Below are 9,449 nucleotides of genomic sequence, written 5' to 3' on the forward strand. Positions count from 1 at the left end.
TGCTTTAATTTGCAGATGATGGATATGCTGAAGGGTGTTTAATTTTCTCACCAAGTCCGAATCGAGAGAACAATTTGTCAGCCAGTTCAGCTGCTGTTAGAATGCACATTGCTGAACCTTTGGCGCGAGATGCCTGCAACATCAGTGATTTTCATCTTTTCGCCACTCTTTAACTCCTCTGTTGAAAGATAGAAGCTGTTGGTGTTGCACAATAACAATTCGATTGGAGTCTGGCAATTATTGAGCAAAATGTGTGTGTGTGCGTGTGAGTGCGTGTGAGAGAGAAAGAGAGTCGGTGCGTGTGTGTGTTTTGGAGAAAAGACTGCTGTCGGTCGATTCCATGGTGTAATGGTTCGCACTCTGGCCTCTCGCCTCCGAATTCTGGTTTAAATTGGGACGGATGAGTGAATGAGTGACACATGTAGGTGGACCCCCTGCCCACTGTGGTGACTCTGCTTCTCAGCCCTTTGTGTTCTTGAGCAACGTTCTCTGGAGCTGATGCAATGACGCCGGGAGAGTCATTCGCTGCATCGTCTGCAATGTGATTGCGGTGGAATTTGCTGAAATTTCCTCAGTGTTTAGTTTTCCACTTTCTGAGAATTAAAAATGAAATGCGCTTCAGCAAACTCATCATCGTCTTTAGCAAATAAAAACAATCTTTCACCGAGTTCTGAACTCCGTTTACTGCATTCGGAGTCCAGAGTGCCCACCATCACACCACAGAAACAGGAACAGAGCCACCTGATGCAAATAGTTACTCAAAGCTTGTGACCTTTTTCATTCAATGCGGCAGCAACAGCAAGTGGATCAAATGCTTTGAGTGACCATTTGCAGCCGGCTGCTATGTTGTAGGTCCTCTGGTCTAATGGTGACCACTCTGAATCCAGTGAACCGAGTTTAAATTTAGGCGGACCCTTGCTCTTCTTTGCCATTGTTGAGGATTGATTTGTCGATGGATCTTTTATTTCAGTTCCTCATAAAGCAGGAATCGGGAGGACAATTTGTCAGCCAGTTCAACTTCCATTACATTGCACAATGCTGAGCCTCCGGCGATAGATGCCGACATCAGCAATATTTTTTTCATCTTTCGCTACTCTTTAAATCATCTGTTGAAAGAAAGAAGCAGTTGGTGTCACACAACAGCAACCATTCGACTGGAGACTGGCAATTATTGAGCAAGTGTGTGTGTGTGTGTGTGTGTTTTGGGAGCAAGGTCTGGTGTCATAGGTCAGAGTGCTGTCGTTTCCTTGGTGTAACGCTTAGCAATCTGGACTCTCGCCGTCCGACTTCTTGTTTAAATTGCGACAGATGAGTGAGTGACTGACACCCGGAGGTGGATCCCCTGCAAAATATATTTTGAATTAGGAACATCTTTTGGAATGATTGATCCTCATTTTGTTTCATTTTATGTCAAATAAGAACAAAGAACAATACAGCACAGGAACAGGCCCTTCGGCCCTCCAAGCCCACGCCGCTCCCCGGTCCAGGATTGAATCCTGAATCCAGGATCCCCGCCCAATTTTCCAGCCTATCTACATACCAATATCCTATCCACCGAGCTGTCCCTCACAGCTACGATGCTTTGTTCATTACAACCTATTAACTTACCCCACCCCCCCATTCCAGACCATGTGATCTCCAGGGAGAGGCGAAAACCCAGAGTGAAAAACCCCAGGGCCAATATGGGGAAAAAAAATCTGGGAAATTCCTCTCCGACCCCCTGAGGCGATCGAAACGAGTCCAGGAGATCACAATGGCCCTGATCACAAAATGCTTCCCAACCCTAGTCATTTCCACTTCCACGAACACCATATGAATTCCCTGCCCCCGAGACAGGTTCCCAACTATCCGCAGTCTCACTCTGTACTGGCACCAGCAAGATGATCATAGAATGAAGCCTTGAAACGAGAAACCAGGAACAATTAGCCCGCGCCGCTCCCTGGTCCAAACTAGACCACTCTTTTGTATCCCTCCATTCCCACTCCGTTCATATAGCTGTCTAGATAAGTCTTAAACGTTCCCAGTGTGTCCGCCTCCACCACCTTGCCCGGCAACCCATTCCAGGCCCCCACGACCCTCTGTGTGAAATATGTCCTTCTGATATCTGTGTTAAACCTCCCCCCCTTCACCTTGAACCTATGACCCCTCGTGAACGTCACCACCGACCCGGGGAAAAGCTTCCCACCGTTCACCCTATCTATGCCTTTCATAATTTTATACACCTCTATTAAGTCTCCCCTCATCCTCCGTCTTTCCAAGGAGAACAACCCCAGTTTCCCCAATCTCTCCTCATAACCAAGCCCCTCCATACCAGGCAACATCCTGGTAAACCTCCTCTGTACTCTCTCCAAAGCCTCCACGTCCTTCTGGTAGTGTGGCGACCAGAACTGGACGCAGTATTCCAAATGCGGCCGAACCAACGTTCTATACATCTGCAACATCAGACCCCAACTTTTATACTCTATGCCCCGTCCTATAAAGGCAAGCATGCCATATGCCTTCTTCACCACCTTCTCCACCTGTGACGTCACCTTCAAGGATCTGTGGACTTGCACACCCAGGTCCCTCTGCGTCTCTACACCTTTTATGGTTCTTCCATTTATCGTGTAGCTCCTCCCTACATTATTCCCACCAAAATGCATCACTTCGCATTTATCAGGATTGAACTCCAAATAGGGTGAAACATTCTTGTATCTTATTTTTAAAACCTCAGCCCTTTAACTATTTAAACAGGTAAAATTCAGTCCAAGAAAACTAATCCACATTGAACTCGAAAAAGAAACACTGAAGTTACTGAAAATCCCGTCTCAAAACAGAAAATATTGGAAACACTCAGCAGGTCAAACGTCGTCTTTGGAGAGGGAAACAAAGTGACTGTTTCGGGTCGTTGACGTTATATCCAAAATGGAAGAAGTTAGAGATTTAATGGTTTACAAGCAACTACAGAGTGAATGACAAAATGAGGGCAAGAACTATTTTTATGACCTTGTGACAGGATGTAAGGTTGGAGTGACTGAATGGCAATGGCGATGATTATTGTTTCCACTGACACAATCTCCCAGATCTTGTTTCCAATCTCGCTCAAAATGAGAAGAAAGCTTCTTGCTGAATTAAGCATTAAACTCTTCGACTGCCAGGGAAGCAGAGATCACTTTAACTCATTAAAGTGGTTCTTGTGAAATTCATAGAGCGGCACGGTGGGACAGTGCTTAGCACTGCTGTCTCTCAGCGCCAGGGACCTGGGTCCGATTCCCGGCTTGGGTCACTATCTGTGTGTGGTTTGCACATTCTCCCCGTGTCTGCGAGTGTTTCATCCCACAATAGGAAAGATGTGCTGGTTAGGTGCATTGACCCGAAGAGGCGCTGGAGTCCGGTGACGAGGAGAATTTCACAGTAACTTCACTCATGTAAGCCTTCCTTGTGACTGCTAAATAAACTTTAAAACAAAGCGGGATGGAAAAAGGTTCAGTTTGAACGGCGACACTGCTGGAACTTAACCCAGTAAAAACAGAGCACAACGTGGGACTCAAATGCACGACCCTGAGCGAGACGGACACATATCAGAACATATAATAAAATGCATGGAGACAAATATGGCTTTTCCATCTGGTATCTCAGTTCATTCCAATTAGAAAGTTGACGATTAATCAACCGGCAGAATCTTTGAGGTGAGAATGCATTCCTCTCAATGATCAACAACTGCATTCACATCTTGCACTTCTTAGCTGGATCTCCTTCCAAACATTGCAAACTCCTCTTACATCTTTCGCCTTAATATTTTTGATCTAAATGCTCAAACCAGGTGCGGAAACAGCATCTCAGTATGCCCGGAGTCAAACTATCGCCCCATTTTCAGACTTTTCCATCTGACCACCTCTCAGCCCAAAATCATCCCACTGAGTCTCTCCTCCCCGCACAACCGCCTCATCACAGGATTAAATCCAGTGAACGTTGGTTAAACATAGACAGCGAGAGAATAGAGGGTGCAAAGAGCAAAAGAGGGAACAGTGATCGATGCACAGACAGAGAGACGGAAAAGTGAAAGAGTCAGAGACAGGTCTCCAGCGACAAAAAGAGACAGATAGGGAAAGAGAGTGAAGCAATCACCCGCAACTCAATATACAGAAAACAACTGTCGGAACCCACAAGCATGGGGTCCTCTGAATGGGTGAATAAGGATTAAATGAATGTCTGCAAGCATTGTCTGGATCCTCTGTGAGTGTGTTGTGCGAACAGAATTTGATTTGATTCATTGTCACATGTATTAACATACAGTGAAAAGTATTGTTTCTTGCGCGTTATACAGACAAAACATACAATTCATGCAGCAGGAAACGAGAGAGTGCAGAACGTAGTGTTACAGTCATAGCGAGGGTGTAGATAAAGATCAACTTAATGCAAGGTAAGTCCATTCAAAAGTCTGACAGCAGCAGGGAAGAAGCTGTTCTTGAGTCGGTTGGTACGTGACCTCAGACTTTTTGTGTCTTTTCCGGAAGGAGGCTCTCAAACTATACACGTGAGCTCTTGTTCTTGATTGCCCCACAAGAAGAAACTTTTGGTCTACCTTTTCTTTATCAATCCATTTAGAATTTTATATATGTCTATCAGATCCCCTCCTCATCCTTCTAAACGTTTGCATTTAGTGGGAACATTTCACCTCACTATCAATTCCATGACTCAGCGAATTCAAACCCTGTTGTCATTGGCTTAAGGAGGCAATTATGTTCCATCCAAACAGGACATTTTGCAGGAGAAACGTGTCACAAGTTAAAAAGATCTGAGGGGAAAATAATGAGCAAACGGACATATGTGAAGTCAGTTTGAAAAACACAGTTCACCGGTGCCGTGGTATCCAGTCGCTTGTGTTCAGCACTCCCCTTGTGATGTCTTGTTTCAATTCCCGCTTTGGAAAAGAAGAATATTTGATCTCAGCAAACCATTAATAATGATCTGACTTACTCTCTGATCGAAAACAGATCTACTAGAATCAGCCGATTGAGGTTTGCAAGTTTATATGAGAGCTGGAAATTTCATATGTGCAACAGTTCAAGAACAAACACAGAAAGAGAAGGACAGTGATAGGGTGCATCCTACGAACGATTGAGACGTTGTTGCAAGGTAAAATCTGTCTGGTAATTGGTCAGATTTTACCGTTTACGTTGACACTGAATAATGAAACTTTTTCCCGTACTCTGCATTGAAAAGCATTTGGAAATATTTCTGTCCAGTTTCGAACCGTCGGAAGCGAAAGTGATAATTGCACTGGAGTGTTTGTTATATGTTGTCATTGGCTGAACACATCACTGGCGCAGAGACAGAAGGCGCCATCTTGCAGGAGAAAGCTGTTTGTGGCGAAAGTGGCGTGAAAATTAAAGTAACAAAAGCAGCGTGGATAAATTAAATTCTAAAACACGCTGTAAGCTGCTGGCCTGGTGGTCAGAGTTTGACTCTTTCCCTGCTGTTTAGATTACTGGTCTGGAATTGGAGATGTATTGCTCTCATCCAAACTGTGAAAACAAATGTGAGTTATTGCCTGGATGAAGATGAAAGATATAATTTCGCCTCGTGCCCTGAAGTGCAGACCCTGAGCAAATTCAACAGGAGGTTCTCTTGTCATTTCTGGCAGGAAATTGGGAAGAGACGAACTTAAGGACAGTTTAAATGATGCCGACCCTTCACTGCAGCTCATTGTGTTTCTGACGTGGATGATTTCTGTTTGTTGCGCAATTTAGGTTTACCTGAATCAGTGAAGGAGCAGGCTCATGCTTCCTGATGGCCTTTCCAAACTCCATTGCTTTTAATGAATTTCAGTAACATTATCATTAAATAACATGATCGCGATGCATTTCAACGTGGTAGCGTGGCCGAGCGGTCTAAGGCGCTGGGTTAAGGCTCCAGTCTCTGCGGAGGCGTGGGTTCGAATCCCACCGCTGCCAGAATAGATTTGAGTTTTGGTCTAACAGCTCAGATTGAGTGCAGGAGTGTGTGCGGTGTCGTTTTCGTCATGAACAACGAGCAGGGACATTACCAACTTAAAACGTTGTTGGGGTAAAGCAGCGTGTGTTCAAGTGGCTCCTTTCGCGAGCACACACAGGGTGAATTTCTGACTGCGGAGTCAAACAACCTGATGAAGGAGCAGTGCTCCTGAAAGCTCGCAATTCCAAATAAGCTTGTTGGACTTTAACCTGGTGTTGTGAGAATTCTTACTGTTCCCACTCCAGTCCAACGCCGGCATCTTTGCATCATGATATAAATAACAGGATTACAAACAGCGAGACTGTATTCCCTGCCCAGGAATTAAGGTGATGGACTTGAACTTTCGAAGTGAAGTTCAAATCCTATCATGTACACTTCCCATCATTCCTCGTTCTAACCAGATATTTTCAGAATTAACCTGGCTCTTGTGATAACCACCGAACTACAGAAACACGGTGATGACCTCAGGGCAAGCAGATTCGGTTTACTGGAGAAACAACTAGACTGGCTCCAGAAGCCCATCTTTTGCCCACAGCAATTGATATTACATTGTCTCTGCTGGTTTCTCCTGTCAAAATGAGTAATGATACTTCCTACTGCATTAAAGTTTCGTAATAACATGTTCGAGAAAAAGTATTCATGACGTGTAAAACAAATCAACCGAACACCTGACATTTGCGTCATTTGATCACTTTCCCCCCACAAATGCTGCTGCCTCGAATTCAATGCCTCAGAACACTCATCAACCCTTTTAACAGAGGTGATCCCTATGAGATCTGGTGCTGCAGGGAACGGAATTAATGGAGTAGGATTGGCTCCCATGTCCCATGGAGTCTCCTCCACAATTTAAGGAGATCATGACGAATCCCAGGAATCAACATCAATTTCCAAACGTATCCTGATGGCCCTTCATTCCCTTAGATCCCAAAAATATCTCCCCCTGAAACTTCAATATTCTAATTAACTGAGGATCCACAGACCTCTGGCGAAGGGTCATCCGGACTCGAAACATTGGCTCTGTTCTCTCTCCATAGATGCTGCCAGACCTGCTGAGTTGTTCCAGCATTGTCTGTTTTTGTTTCAGATTCCAGCATCCGCAGTATTTTGCTTTTACCGCCACCATTTACATTCCCTTTGATTTTTTTTCCATCACAACTTTGTCAACTCTTACCCACGGCTCCCACCCCCGCATCTCCCACACTTAAAGTATTAATCTCGTCCTCTTTTCGTCTTCAGCTTTGATGACTGACCATACAGATTTGAAATGTTGGCTCTATTCTCTCTCCAGAGATGCCGTCATGCCTGTTGAGATTTTCGAGCATTTTAAGTTTTTCTTTTAAATTCCAGAATCTGCAGTAATTTGCTGTTGACTGAAGGAGTCATTCGTGTTCGATCTAAACATGAGGTTTTTTTTCCCCCCAAACCTTTCTCGAGTATTTGAAAAACGCTGAAATGTATCGGTCAGATTAAAAAGTTTGCTTGCATCTTCCCTGGTGGTCTAGTGGTTAGGATTTGGCGCTTTCACCGCCGCGGCCCGGGTTCAATTCCCGGTCAGGGAATGTCGATTTTACAGCTGCCGACCAGCACATGATTCAGGAGGGGCTGAAATTACCTCCTGATCGAAAACAGGAGTGATCATTGTGCCAGTTTGAACTACCTGAAGAAACAAAATAAACCCATTTGCACAATCCCGTCAATTGTCCCCGGCAACTTTTCATTACATTCCCCTTGCTGCTTCCTCCTGTCAAAATAAATAATAATGTATTCTGCTCCACTAAATTTCACTGTAGCTCACCGCATTCAGAGATCATTCCTAACCTCTGCCTCTTCTGTAGCTTCTTGTGGGAAATCTGCTGAACAACATTAGAGATTTGTATCTCATTGTCCATCATTACTGTCTCCATTGCTTCATTCCAGGTCACTGTCGCTACAGACATAGTCACACAGTCCTTCTACCTTCTGCAGTAAATGATATTCTCTTCCTTTGCTTTCAGATACTTTCACCTCCAGAAACTGATTACATGCTAAGTAAAATGTTCTGTTTGGTTGACAGTTTATCATCAATCCCGGGCCTTGGAAGGACTGACTCTGAACGACTTGACCATCCGGCCTCCACCATCATCAGATAAATGTTGCCTGATCCTTCACTCCCTGATTCATTGAATCATCCTCCCTTGCTTTCTATCACAGACCATCCCGTTTGTTCTTTTCACAGGCTGATTCATGACGTTGCCATCAGAAAATGTTGGAAATACTCGGCAGTTAATGATTCGTGGCAAATGCGTGATTATTTCTCAAAGCTGAATTACTCTGAAATTGAAAACATTTGGAAATGTTTCTGTAAAGATGAAATACTGCTGATGCTGGTACCTGAAACAAAAAAAAATACTGGAAAATCTCAGCAGGTCTGGCAGCAACTGTGAAGAGAGAACAGAGCCAGTGTGTCGATTCAGGAAATCTGATGAAGGATCATCCAGATTTGAAACGTTGGTTTCCCCACAGATGCCTTCAGTGCTCCTGAGAATTCCAGCATTTTCTATTCCTGTTAAATACGTTTCTGCCCAGGGTTGAACCAGGAAACTTGCGTCTGTACGGCGGACGTAATAAGTACCAGAAACGCTGCGATGCAACGATGTAAGGAAACTGGCTCCACAAACACGTCAATTGCCCACAGCAATGTATATTTGCATTGTGTCTGCTGGTACCTCCTGTTAAGATGTATAACGATACATTCTACTGCATGGAATTCGCATGATAACATGCACGACCGACCTTGTATTAAGTTGATCTTTCTCTACACCCTAGCTATGACTGTAACAGTACATTCTGCACTCTTTCGTTTCCTTCTCAATGAACGATATGCTTTGTGTGTGCAGTGCGCAAGAAAAATGCTTTTCACTGTATGCTAATGCATGTGACAATAATAAATCAAATCAAAGGTACTCCATGAATTTAATTAATTGAACATTTAACAGTGATGGGCTTCGATGATACGGCTCAACCAATGCTACTGCCCTGAATTCAATGCCTGAGACTTCAATGCTGTCAGCAGAAGCCATTGGTACCGGATCTGCTATTGACAGTGAACAGAATCAATGAAGTAGAACTGGTTCACATGTCCCATTGAGCCACCTCCATGACTCAAACAAGGCAGATCCGCAACCTCAACTCCAATTTCCCAGCTTATCCCAATAGGCCCTTATTCCCTTAGATTCCAAAAATTGCTCCAGTTCAACCTTCAATCTCCTCATCGATTGAGGATCCACGCATCTCTGGGCGGCTGCAGAATTCTAAAGATACAGAAGCCTTTGGGAGAAGAAATGTCTCCTTACCTCAGTCATAAATGGCTGACACATGATCCAGAGAATGTAAGCCCAGAGTGCTGACCGAGACACTTTTCGCCATCCTAACCCAATTACCCTCACACATTTACCATGGCTAATCCATCTAAACTACATCAACTGCACCGTGAG

At 44.3% G+C, this 9,449-nt stretch overlaps 2 non-coding genes across 2 annotated transcripts; both read left to right on the forward strand.

Moving 5' to 3' along the window:
- The first annotated feature begins 5,854 nt into the window (after window positions 1–5,854).
- On the forward strand, window positions 5,855–5,936 carry trnal-aag (transfer RNA leucine (anticodon AAG)). The gene has a single exon. It is a non-coding gene; the product is annotated as a tRNA-Leu (tRNA).
- A 1,527-nt stretch (window positions 5,937–7,463) lies between these two features.
- On the forward strand, window positions 7,464–7,535 carry trnae-uuc (transfer RNA glutamic acid (anticodon UUC)). Its single transcript has one exon. It is a non-coding gene; the product is annotated as a tRNA-Glu (tRNA).
- Window positions 7,536–9,449: the final 1,914 nt, after the last annotated feature.

This window comes from Mustelus asterias, unplaced genomic scaffold (assembly GCF_964213995.1).
Source record: "Mustelus asterias unplaced genomic scaffold, sMusAst1.hap1.1 HAP1_SCAFFOLD_120, whole genome shotgun sequence".
NCBI classification, from domain to species: domain Eukaryota; kingdom Metazoa; phylum Chordata; class Chondrichthyes; order Carcharhiniformes; family Triakidae; genus Mustelus; species Mustelus asterias.